A 13,651-nucleotide genomic window follows, 5' to 3' on the forward strand; every position below is an offset into this window, starting at 1 on the left:
CAAATCGTTCCGCACACATACTCCCAGATATTTTACAGAAGTAACTGCTACCAGTGTTTGTTCCGCTATCATATAATCATACAATAAAGGACCCTTCTTTCTATGTATTCGCAATACATTACATTTGTCTATGTTAAGGGTCAGTTGCCACTCCCTGCACCAAGTGCCTATCCGCTGCACATCTTCCTGCATTTCTCTACGATTTTCTAATGCTGCAGCTTCTCTGTATACTACAGCATCATCCGCGAAAAGCCGCATGGAACTTCCGACACTATCTACTAGGTCATTTATATATATTGTGAAAAGCAACGGTCCCATAACACTACCCTGTGGCACGCCAGAGGTTACTTTAACGTCTGTAGATGTCTCTCCATTGATAACATGCTGTGTTCTGTTTGCTAAAAACTCTTCAATCCAGCCACAGAGCTGGTCTGATATTCCGTAGGCTCTTACTTTGTTTATCAGGCGACACTGCAGAACTGTATCGAACGCCTTCCGGAAGTCACGAGAAATAGCATCTACCTGGGAGCCTGTATCTAATATTTTCTGGGTCTCATGAACAAATAAAGCAAGCTGGGTCTCACACGATCGCTGTTTCCAGAATCCATGTTGATTCCTACATAGTAGATTCTGGGTTTCCAAAAACGTCATGATACTCGAGCAAAAAACATGTTCTAAAATTCTACAACAGATCGACATCAGAGATATAGGTCTATAGTTTTGCGCATCTGCTCGACGACCCTTCTTGAAGACTGGGACTACCTGTGCTCTTTTCCAATCATTTGGAACCTTCCGTTCCTCTAGAGACTTGCGGTACACGGCTGTCAGAAGGGGGGCAGGTTCTTTCGCGTACTCTGTGTAGAATCGAATTGGTATCCCGTCAGGTCCAGTGGACTTTCCTCTGTTGAGTGATTCCAGTTGCTTTTCTATTCCTTGGACACTTATTTCGATGTCAGCCACTTTTTTGTTTGTGCAAGGATTTAGAGAAGGAACTGCAGTGCGGTCTTCCTCTGTGAAACAGCTTTGGAAAAAGGTGTTTAGTATTTCAGCTTTACGCGTGTCATCCTCTGTTTCAATGCCATCATCATCCCGGAGTGTCTGGATATGCTGTTTCGAGCCACTTACTCTTTTAACGTAAGACCAGAACTTCCTAGGATTTTCTGTCAAGTCGGTACATACTTTCGAATTCACTGAACGCTTCACGCATAGCCCTCCTTACGCTAACTTTGACATCGTTTAGCTTCTGTTTGTCTGAGAGGTTTTGGCTGCGTTTAAACTTGGAGTGAAGCTCTCTTTGCTTTTGCAGTAGTTTCCTAACTTTGTTGTTGTACCACAGTGGGTTTTTCCCGTCCCTCACAGTTTTACTCGGCACATATCTGTCTAAAACGCATTTTACGATTGTCTTGAAGTTTTTCCATAAACACTCAACATTGTTAGTGTCGGAACAGAAATTTTCGTTTTGATCTGTTACGTAGTCTGAAATCTGCCTTCTATTACTCTTGCTAAACAGATAAACATTCCTCCCTTTTTTTATATTCGTATTAACTTCCATATTCAGGGATGCTGCAACGGCCTTATGATCACTGATTCCCTGTTCTGCACATACAGAGTCGAAAAGTTCGGGTCTGTTTGTTATCAGTAGGTCCAAGATGTTATCTCCACGAGTCGGTTCTCTGTTTATTTGCTCAAGGTAATTTTCGGATAGTGCACTCAGTATAATGTCACTCGATGATCAGTCCCTACCACTCGTCCTAAACATCTGAGTGTCCCAGTCTATATCTGGTAAATTGAAATCTCCACCTAAGACTATAACATGCTGAGAAAATTTATGTGAAATGTATTCCAAATTTTCTCTCTGTTGTTCTGCCACTAATGCTGCTGAGTCGGGAGGTCGGTAAAAGGAGCCAATTATTAATTATTAACCTAGCTCGGTTGTTGAGTGTAACCTCCACCCATAATAATTCACAGGAACTATCCACTTCTACTTCACTACAGGATAAACTACTACTAACAGCGACGAACACTCCACCACCGGTTGCATGCAATCTATCCTTTCTAAACACCGTCTGTACCTTTGTAAAAATTTCAGCAGAATTTATCTCTGGCTTCAACCAGCTTTCTGTACCTATAACGATTTCAGCTTCGGTGCTTTCTATCAGTGCTTGAAGTTCCGGTACTTTACCAACGCAGCTTTGACAGTTTACAATTACAATACCGATTGCTGCTTGGTCCCCGCATGTCCTGACTTTGCCCCGCACCCGTTGAGGCTGTTGCCCTTTCTGTACTTGCCCAAGGCCATCTAACCTAAAAAACCGCCCAGCCCACGCCACACAACCCCTGCTACCCGTGTAGCTGCTTGTTGCGTGTAGTGGACTCCTGACCTATCCAGCAGAACCCGAAACCCCACCACCCTATGGCGCAAGTCGAGGAATCTGCAGCCCACACGGCCGCAGAACTGTCTCAGCCTCTAATTGAGACCCTCCACTCGGCTCTGTACCAAAGGTCCGCAGTCAGTCCTGTTGACGATGCTGCAGATGGGAGCTCTGCTTTCATACCGCTAGCAAGACTGGCAGTCTTCACCAAATCAGATAGCCGCCGGAAGCCAGAGAGGATTTCCTCCGATCCATAGCGACACACATCATTGGTGCCGACATGAGCGACCACCTGCAGATGGGTGCACCCTGTACCCTTCATTGCATCCGGAAGGACCCTTTCCACATCTGGAATGACTCCCCCCGGTATGCACACGGAGTGCACATTGCTTTTCTTCCCCTCTCTTGCTGCCATATCCCTAAGGGGCCCCATTACGTGCCTGACATTGGAGCTCCCAACTACCAGTAAGCCCACTCTCTGCGACCGCCCGGATCTTGCAGACTGAGGGGCAACCTCTGGAACAGGACAAGCAGCCATGTCAGGCCGAAGATCAGTATCAGCCTGAGACAGAGCCTGAAACCGGTTCGTCAGACAAACTGGAGAGGCCATCCGTTCAGCCCTCCGGAATGTCTTTCGCCCCCTGCCACACCTTGAGACGACCTCCCACTCTACCACAGGTGAGGGATCAGCCTCAATGCGGGCAGTATCCCGGGCAACCACAGTCGTAGTCCGATTGGCGGATGCGTGGGACGAGCGGGCCGTCCCCGACAAACCCCCATCCGGACCCCCACAGTGATGCCCATTGGCAACAGCCTCAAGCTGTGTGACCGAAGCCAACACTGCCTGAAGCTGGGAGCAAAGGGATGCCAACTCAGCCTACATCCAAACACAGCAGTTGCAGTCCCTATCCATGCTAAAAACTGTTGTGCAAAGAACGTCTGAACTAATCTACAGAGAGCGCAAACAAATCGCCACAAAATTTAAATGGTTATTAAAATACAAGATTGCCTAGTAAATGCAGTAATGCTGCTACTTGCGCAATGCTGACACACTGCTCGGCGGCGGAAGGAGACTACGCGATTTAACACTATTCAAGTACTAAAACGCAATGCTACAACTCTCAAATACTATAATACGCCAGAAATTTATGAATTAAACAATGCAAGTACCAAAAACATGCAAAGAAATTAAAAATTAAACTATGTAACAAATGAGTGAGCTAGGAGTATACGACTTGCTGCTGCAGCTGCTTATCCAACTGCAGCAGGGAGCACACTGACTGTGACCAACCGACACTGGCCGTTCAAAACAAAAACAGAAGACAGACGACTACGCGAATTCACACTATTCAGATACTAAAACGCGATGCTACAACTCTCAAATACTATAATACGCCCGAAATTTATGAATTAAACATGCAAGTACCAAAAACATGCAAAGAAATTAAAAATTAAACTATGTAACAAATGAGTGAGCTAGGAGTATACGACTTGCTGCTGCAGCTGCTTATTCAACAGCGGCAGGGAGCACACTGTGTATACCTATAATCTTTGATAAATATGTATTGGGTTAACAACTTTACTTTATTGCAGAAATCACAATTACATTCTCAACCAATGACGGGAAACACTAACTATTATATTTGGTAAGTTGCCTAAGAAGTTAGATAGTCAAAGGGGCTTTACGTAGACCAAGGAGTGCCAGCCTAGTCTCTGGTCTGAACTGCTCTGTTGCTACCAATGAAAGGGTGTGTGGAGCTGACACCTTCATAGGGTGGGGTGCAGGTGGCATGTCATGACCGTCTTTCTGTCTCATGGCCATGTGGTTCCATGTTGTAAAGACTGGTTTTAACCCACTGATCAAGACCAAGGTGGGCAAACCATGCATGTTGATGTCAAGTGTCTTTTCATGGTGTGAGGACTTTAAATTCCCATTCAAATGGTGGCAGCAGCAATCTGACTATTTTGACTACACTGAACACCCCTTCAACAGCAAACTTCGTAAACGCATAAATTTGTTGGTGTGACAAATCTGTTTACAGTTTGCCCATCTAGCTATACATAACAAGGCTACAGCTAGTCCCCTGCTAATTTTGAAATGCACAATTCAGAATATGTAAGACAAAAAATCAACAGTAGCACATTGATAGCTTATTTTTAGTACAGTGTAAGGAATTTTTTGTTCATTTTTACCTTGAGATGTTCACATCTCGACAGAGTTTTATTTGTGAACAGATTTTTTGAAAATAAATTAATGAATCTATCAACTGAACAGTGATTGCTGCAGTACTAAGACTTGTAACCATATTTCAGTCCTATCCTGATATGGTGTATGTCACCAGTTGAAACATATCTGCAAGACATGGATTTTGTATCCCCTGTTTCAATTGGATGATGATGGAAATCTGGGCCATAAAGGCAATGTAAACAATTGTCACTCGATCAACTACTCAATGTTGACAAAACTGTACTGGAAACACAATCTCTAAATGTGGCCTTGCAGAGATATTTAAACGTGGGGTCTCTTCGTCACATCTGAATAATCATGATAAATCCCAGTCAATCACATTTTGTAATGCATTTTGGCATGGCACAGTTGAATCCAGAAGCATTCTCAAATTCTGATGCTTTGCTTTTCACTATTTGTACATTCTCATGATAACCATTATTTGCAGGTGAAAGTAATTACAAGTAACAGTTCAATGGCTAAACCATCTCTTAAGTTGAAAAGACAAAGAAATCCCATCATGAAGGACAGCATTCAGAGATCGGGAATGAGTACCTAACACATTAAAAGGCCAAAACATCAAGAGATGGCTATTTCCACAAAGTATAATAACCACAAAATTCAACTAGAGCTAATCCACTTACACTGATAATTGTGGGAATTATTTTTAGATTAGTCTGTATGTGAATATTAGGAGAAAAACAACAACTTTGAAAACAACAACACTTCTCTTTCTCTTACACAACACATCTGCAGTTTTTATGTAATACTTCACACAAAGCATTTACCTCACACAATCTGCTATAAGTTGCCAATAGACAGAAAAAGTCAAGATCTATTTAATAAAAACATTGAAGATACGTAGAATGAACAAAATCAAATCCAAAAACTATGAGACACTGTAGAAGGAGCGGCTAATGAGGTACTCTTTTATTTTGTTATTAAATATTTGGTGATTTTCTGTTTCATGCCTAATGCCAACCAGTGATCTGTCATAGGGATGCATAGTCTATATGGATATTTTTTTCTCCAATTCTGGTACTGTGATTCTGAAAGTCAGAGTCCACTCTAAATTCAGCTTTTTTTAACCTAAAAATACCATTAGAGAGTATATTTAGAGGCACCTAAGTGAAAGGATCACTAGATCCCCACACTGCTTAAATTTAGAATAAAAATCATCAGCAATTTTGGCTGAACATTTCTGGCATAAGAAGTCAATGGTGTTGTCAAAGACTGAAGAGGAGCAGATAGAGGTTCAAGGCTCTCTCTTGCCCTAGGGGTGAGAAGCTGCCCCTAAAAATCAGAACAACTAGCAATGATCAACGGCATGAGGATGCGGAAGAAGGCAGAAGAAATAGCAATGATCAACAGCATGAGGATGCAGAAATCAATGGAAACCAGTCCATTAAAGATACATAATTTGTATCCATGGCTTGTAACTGAAAAAGTACCATGATGACATCTCCATTGGCAAAAGATGCTGGAATAGTCACCCATTCGGATCTCCAAGAGGGGACTGCCAAGAGAGAGGTGCCCATGAGAAAAAGGCTGAATAACCAATGAAAGGATGACACTCTATAAATCAGGATATAGAATGTCTGAAGCTTGAATGTGGTAGGGAAGCTAGAAAATCTGAAAAGGGAAATGCTGAGGCTCAATCTAGATGTACTGGGGATCAGTGAAGTGAAATGGAAGGAAAACAAGAATTTCTGGTCAGACGACTATAGAGTAACATCAACAGCTGCAGAAAATGGTATAATGGGTGTAGGACTCCTTATGAACAGGAAGGTAGGACAGAGAATGAGTTACTGTGAACAGTTCAGTGACAGGGTTGTTCGCATCAGAATTGACAGCAAACCAATACCAACAATTATAGTTCAGGTACACATGCTGACATCACAAGCCAAAGATGAAGAGACACAGAAAGTATATGAGGATACTGAATGAGTAATTCAGTATGTTAAGGGAGACGAAAAGCTAATAGTCATGAGGGACTGGAATGCAGTTGTAGGGGAAGATGTAGAAGAAAGAGTTACAGCAGAATATGGGCTTGGTAGTAGAAATGAGAGAGGAGAAAGACTAATCAAATTCTGCAATAAATGTCAGATAGTAGTAATGAATACTCTGTTCAAGAATCATAAGAAGAGGAAGTATACTTGGAAACAGCCAGGAGATATGGGAAGATTTCACTTAGATTTCATCAGGGCCAAGCAAAGATTCCAAAATCAGACATTGGAAGGTGTATCCAATTTAGTAATGATGAAGAGTAGGTTGAAGTTTAAGAGACTAGTCATGAAGAATCCGTGCACAAAACAGTGGGATACGAAGTGCTAAGAAATGAAGAGATAAGATTGAAGTTCTCTGAGACTATAGACAATGTGATAATGAATAGCCCAGTAGACAGTACAGTTGAAGAGGAATAGACATCTCTAAAGTGGGCAATCACAGAAGTTGGAAAGGAAACTGTAGGAACAAGGAAGACAATTGTGAAGAACCATGGATAACAGATGAAATACTTCAGCTGATCGATGAAAGAAGGAAGTACAAAAATGTTCAGGGAAATTCAGGGATGTGGAAATACAAGCCAAACAATGGAAACTCCAGGTAGGAAATAGAAGTTGCAATATAAGTCACTTATGAACGAAATAAATGGGAAGTGCAGGGAAGCTAAGGCAAAATGACTGCATGAAAAATGTAAAGAAATCAAAAAAGAAATGATTATCAGAAAGATGGATTCAGCATATAGGAAAGTCAAAACAACTTTCAGTGAAATTAAAAGCAAGAGTGGTAATATTAAGAGTTCAATGGGAACTCCACTGTTAAATGTAGAGGAGAGAGTACATTGACGGCCTCTACGGTGGGGATTACTTGTCTGATGACATACCAGAAGAAACAGTGAAGAGATAGGGGACCCAGTACTAGATTCAGAATATAAATGAGCCTTGGAAGGCTTATTATCAAATAAGACAGAAGAAACAGATAACATTCCATCGGAATTTCTAAAATCATTGAGGGAAATGCCAAGAAAATGAATATTCACAGTGGTGTGTCTAAGTTGCATGACACTGTCAATACACCATAACACTTTGGGAAAACATCATCCACAGAATTCCAAGGAAAGTAAAAGCCAACAAGATTGAGAATTATTGCACAATCAGCTTAACAGCTCACACATCTAAACTGCTGGCAAGAATAAATATACAGAAGAATGGAAAAGAAAACTGAGGATGTGTTAGATGATGATCAGTTTAGCTTTAGAAAATATAAAGGCACCATAGAGGCAGTTCTGACATTGCAGTTGATAATGGAAGCAAGACTAAAGAAAAATCGAGACAAGTTGATAGGATTTGTCGAATTGGAGAAAGCATTCAACAATGTAAAATGGTGCAAGATGTTCGAAATTCTGGGAAAAATTGGGGTAAGCTACAGTGAAAGGCAGTTAATATACAATAAGTACAAGAACCAAGAGGGAACAATAATACTAGAAGACCAAGAATGAAGTGCTCAGATTAAAAAGGGTGTAAGACATGGATGTAGTCTTTCGTCCCTACTGTTCAATCATAACATTGAAGAAGCAATGACTGAAATAAAAAATAAAAATAAAAAATAAAATTAAAAAAAAGGTTCTGGAGAGGGACATCACAATGAAAGGACATCAATGATAAGATTTGCTGATGACATTGGTATCCTCACTGAAAGTGGGGGATTGCAGGATGTGTTGATTGGAATGAACAGTCTAATGAGAACAGAATATATATTGAGAGAAAATCGAAGAAAGATGAAAGTCATGAGAAACAGAAACGAAACGAGCAAGAAACTTAACATTACAATTAGGGATCTTGAAGTAGACTACATTAAGAAATTCTGCTACATAGGCAGCAAAATAACCTATGACGGATGGAGCAAAGAGGCTGTAAAACATAGACTAGCATTGATGAAAAAGGCATCCCTGGTTAAGAGACATCTGCTAGTATCAAACATAGGTCTTAACTTGAGGGAGAAATTTCAGAGACAGTACGTTTGGAGCATAGTATTGTATGGTAGTGAGACACGGACTGTGGGAAAACCAGAACAGAAGGAAATTGAAGCCTCTGGGATGGGATGCTACAGAAAATGTTGAAAATTATGTTGACTGATAAGGTAACAAATGAAAGGGACATACGGAAAACACGGACAACAAGAAGGGACAGAATGATAGGATATCTGTTAAGGCATCCGAGGATAACTTCCATGGCACTAGAGGAAGCTGTAGAGGGTAAAAACTTGAGCAAGACAAATATTGGAATATATCCAGCAAATAATTATGGATGTAGGGTGCAATTGCTACTTTTAGATGACAAGGTTGGCACAGGAGAGGAATTCGTAATGGGCTGCATCAAACCAGTCGGAAGACTTATGACTATAAAAAAGAGATGAAGAGATGCAAGATGTTCACAAAATGTTACACTGTTCAATTTTGTTGCTCAAAGGTTTCTTTGATGATGAAGTGTATCAATGGTACAATTACTACATTTTTGACACCAGCTGCATTGCCTTAGACTGTAAATACAGGAAGTAAGATAACAATCCTGCCTGCACGTCAACATACAGGGAGATTCCTCACTGCCCTGCCAAGAATGCAGAACTGAGATTTTTAGTTAACTTTCCACTTGCTGGAACCACCTCAGTTTATTATCCATCTAGATGCTAGATATATTCAGTAAAGTAGATAAAAAAGCAGTAGTGTCATATCCAAATGAAGGACTTGAAACTTTCAGCACAGGATAGGAGCATATTGAGGAACTTGACCATGCACTGTATAGACATGTACGCAGTAGAAGAGTTCACAATGGGACGGACTCTCCATGGTATACAGCCACTGTAAAGAAATTTCTAAGGAAACAGATACTACTGCATAAGAGGTGTAAAATGAAGCACAGGACTTTAGAAAGAGATGCACTAAATGGAACAAGTTTGGCTGTCAAGAGAGAGTAATGCATGAAGCCTTCAATGACTACCATAGCAGAATACTGTCAAATGATCTTTCATAAAACCCAAAGAAATTCTGGTCATATGTAGAGGATGTTAGTGGCACCAAAGTGCCCAGTCACTCACAAATAAGACAGGAACTGAAATTGACAGTGACAAAGCAAAAGCTGAAATGCTTTATTCTGTTTTCAAATTTTCCTTTACAAATGGAAACCCAGGAGAACTGCCCCAATTTAATCAATGTACCATTGAAAAGATGAGTGACACAAGTGTTAGTGTCAGTGATGTTGAGAAACAGCAGAAATTGTTAAAATTGAGCAAAGCTCTAGGGCTCAATGGAATCTGTAACAGATTCTATATTAAATTTGCAGTTGAGTTCCCCCACTCTTAAGTATAATGTATCATAGGTCCCTTGAACAAAAAACTCTGTCCAGTAATAGGAGGAAAGTGCAGGTCACATATATTTGTAAGAAGTGTAGTAGAAGTGACCCAAATAACTACTGTCCAATATCCGCAACATTGATTTGTTGTAGAATCTTAGAACATATTCTGTTCTCAAACATAATGAGCTATCTCGAACAGACTGCCCTCTTTCAAGCCAACCAGCATGGATTCAGAAACCACCACTCACGCATAACCCAACTCCCACTTTTCTCACATGATATAATGAAAGCTTTGGACCAAAGCAGTCAGTAGATGCAGTATTTCTTGATTTCCAAAAAGCATTTGACTCAGTACCACACTTACATTTAATATCAAAAGTATAATCATATGGTGTTTCAAGTGAAATTTTTGACTGGACTGGGGATTTTTTGGTAGGGAGCAGGTTATCTTGGATGGAAAGTCATTATCAGATGTAGAAGTAACTTCAGATGTGCCCCAGGGAAGTGTATTGGGACCCTTGCTGTTCATATTGTATATTAATAACATTGCAGACAGTATTAAGAGTAACTGCAGACGTTATCTATAAAATAATTAAGTACTAGGCCTTTAAACATAGCTGCGCTACAGCAACGGTTCCACGTAAATCAGACTAAGAGCAGCCGACCAGTTGCAAAGGATAAAGTAATCTTTACCTAGGTTTCAATAGATATAAATCTATCTTCTTCAGAAGACGGCCTGACGACAATGAACATCGTAATATCTATTAAGGTATGAAACATGAGTCAAGAATGAAGTTTAACATATATTAGGAAAATGTTGTATTACAAGATGTGAGAAAGGTTCTTGGTACTTACAGTATTATAACAACATGAAGTGATATGTCCTTATCGTTTAGGCAAACATCTGCATAGTTATATTAATCATATAAAATATAGCCCTGAAAACAGGGTTTGTCAGACAAATAAAATAGGTACATAGAAGTTGCAGAGCGCCTAAGCGACTGAGTAAAATCGGCCAGCGTAGTAGCACAGCGGCCAGGGCAGGTGGCGCTCATGTCGCGAACTATGTGTCGAAAGGCGTACTGAAGTAACATTTGAAACATCAATATTAAATGCGTTCTTAAATAGAGTGATAAATAAAATGGCAAGCATTTAACACTCCCGTTATGACATTGTGGGAGGTATAGGAACAATAACGTAGATACATACATCAAAAAGACAGGTGGCGCTTCCGCCGTGAGTTACATGCAGTGGTCTATACAGCCAGAATATAAAAGTTATATTACCATATTAGTGAAGCCCATAGAACATATATAAGTCAAAACATCAAGAACAATCAGTAATGGCTTTTAAGAAAATTACGAGACCTGGTCCACAATCCAGTTACTACGTAATATAGAATAAGAGAAAATCACATGAGGGCCGCTGTAGTGGCAGCCATACATCGTGAGAAGAACACATATGAACGGTAGTAAACTGAAAGATTTGAAAGTGCATTATAGCTTCCTGAGGAAATAGACTACTGAGGTTACTAGCCTTAATGTTATATATTAAACAGTACGGGTTTAAAGCCTTCGAAAAATTGTTTACAGGCAAGGTTCAACTGATCATTCAGTATATTGCCGTCTTTGAGCTCCAGATGTTTAAAAATAAATAGCTCTTCCCACAGATCTAGTCTCCGTCCTTTGACCTGTCTATGTAGGATAACCGTGTCTTCTAACTGTTTAGGCGTATGGCCGGTTATCAAGAGGTGTTCAGCAAAGGTAGAGTTGCGAATATTTGTTCCTTTTTTACCTAAAAGATGTTCTTTATATTGTGTTTTCACAGCTCTGCCGGTTTGACCAATATAGTAAGAGGGGCAGTTATTACAGGTTAGCTTGTAAATACCTGAATTAGAAAACCAATCGCTGGCAATCTCTACTGACTGTACAAGATTTCTTTTTAAACTGTTATCTGTAGAAAAGGAGACGTTACAGTTATATTTTTTATTTAGAAGACGTTTAATCCTATACGATAAGTTACCCAGGAAAGGGATGGAAAAATATTTTTTTAGTTTCTTTGATATCTGTGGGGAGAATATTTCTCAAAGTCGAACATTTTTGGGAGATTTTCTTATTGAGCAGGTAATCGATCATATTCTGGTTATACCCATTATTAAACGCAATCGCTTTGATGACATTCAATTCCTTTTTTTGATCCGCAGGTGATAAAGGAGTGGTTACCATCCGGTGAATGGCGGAATGAAAAAATGCCAATTTATGAGCTTTTGGATGGGTTGAGTCAGCAGGAATGACATTATCTGAATATGTTTCCTTGCGGAAGATATTAAAATGGAAGGAATTATCTTCTATAGAAATTGTTAAATCGAGAAAATTAAGTTCACGTTTATCATTTTGAAGTTCTTTTGTGAAGGAAATTTTTTCATGTAAACCGTTGAAAGTGTTAAAGAGATGCTCTAACTCATGATCAGTGCCATCAAAAGCAATGAAAATGTCATCAACATACCGTGCATAATAGCGGATTTTGTGGCGTAATTCTGAACTTGAATTGAAGAACGTTGTTTCCAGGGCGTTAATGAAAACCTCTGCTAGAATACCGGCGAGGGGGCTACCCATTGCTAGACCATCTGGCTGTACATACATTTTCCCGTTAAATGTGAAGTAATTGTATTTTAAAATGACCTTAAGCAAACCAATGAGTTCGGCAATCTGAGTTTCACTTAATTTTTTATGTTTCAGAAGATTCTCTTTTACAAGGTCTATGGTTTCATCAACCGGAACATTTGTGTAAAGGCTGACGATGTCAAAGGACACCAGTCTAGTGTCAGGTGTACAACTTATAGATTGAATATTGTTAATTAATTCCTTACTGTTTTTTACAGAAAAATTATTTTCAAATGTGAAAGCATCTTTAATTTTAAAATGGAGGCGCCTAGCAAGTGTGTGATGTGGATTACCTATACCATTCACTATAGGGCGGATCGGGTGATTTTGTTTATGCAATTTAAACTGACTTCTGAGCACTGGTGGTTTAGGGTTCATATTTATAAGCCCTTTCTTTTGGAACTTATTAAACAAGCTGACGGAATTCGTTAAAGTACGCCGGATTTCATTTTGCAGTTCAGTAGTAGGATCTACAGTAACCTCAGTGATGTCGTTTTCCTCAAAAAACTTTACAGTCTTCTCTATATATTCATTTTTGTAAGCCACGACCACGGTGTTCCCTTTGTCACTCTTAGTGACTAAGGCGTCGTGCTCTCTAAGTTTATGATTAATGCTTTTTATTATACTATATTCGCCTGATTGCTTATTAGGAGATAATTTAATTTCTTTTTCTATTATGTTGTTACATTCGTAGGCACATTTGGCTTGCTCCGTTTTCTCTAATTTCAGAGATTCTAAACCGATTTTTAGATCTACAATGAGATTACAAATAACTGGATATTTATCGAGTTTAGCAGGCAAGTTATATTTAAGGCCTTTACACAACAAGTCATTTTCGGCCTGCGTAAAAGAGATATTGGTTTTATTTAGTACTCTATCGTAAAATAGGTGCTTAACACTGTTGTCTGCTGTATTATCACTTTTACTTATGGTCCTATTACTAAACTTTAAAAGCTTTCTTTCATGTCTGGCCTTGATTATTTCTTTACGATTAGAGAGCCATTCATTAATACTATTCCACAGGTGGTCAATTTGAAA

This window comes from Schistocerca serialis, chromosome 7 (genome assembly GCF_023864345.2).
Source record: "Schistocerca serialis cubense isolate TAMUIC-IGC-003099 chromosome 7, iqSchSeri2.2, whole genome shotgun sequence".
NCBI lineage: Eukaryota > Metazoa > Arthropoda > Insecta > Orthoptera > Acrididae > Schistocerca > Schistocerca serialis.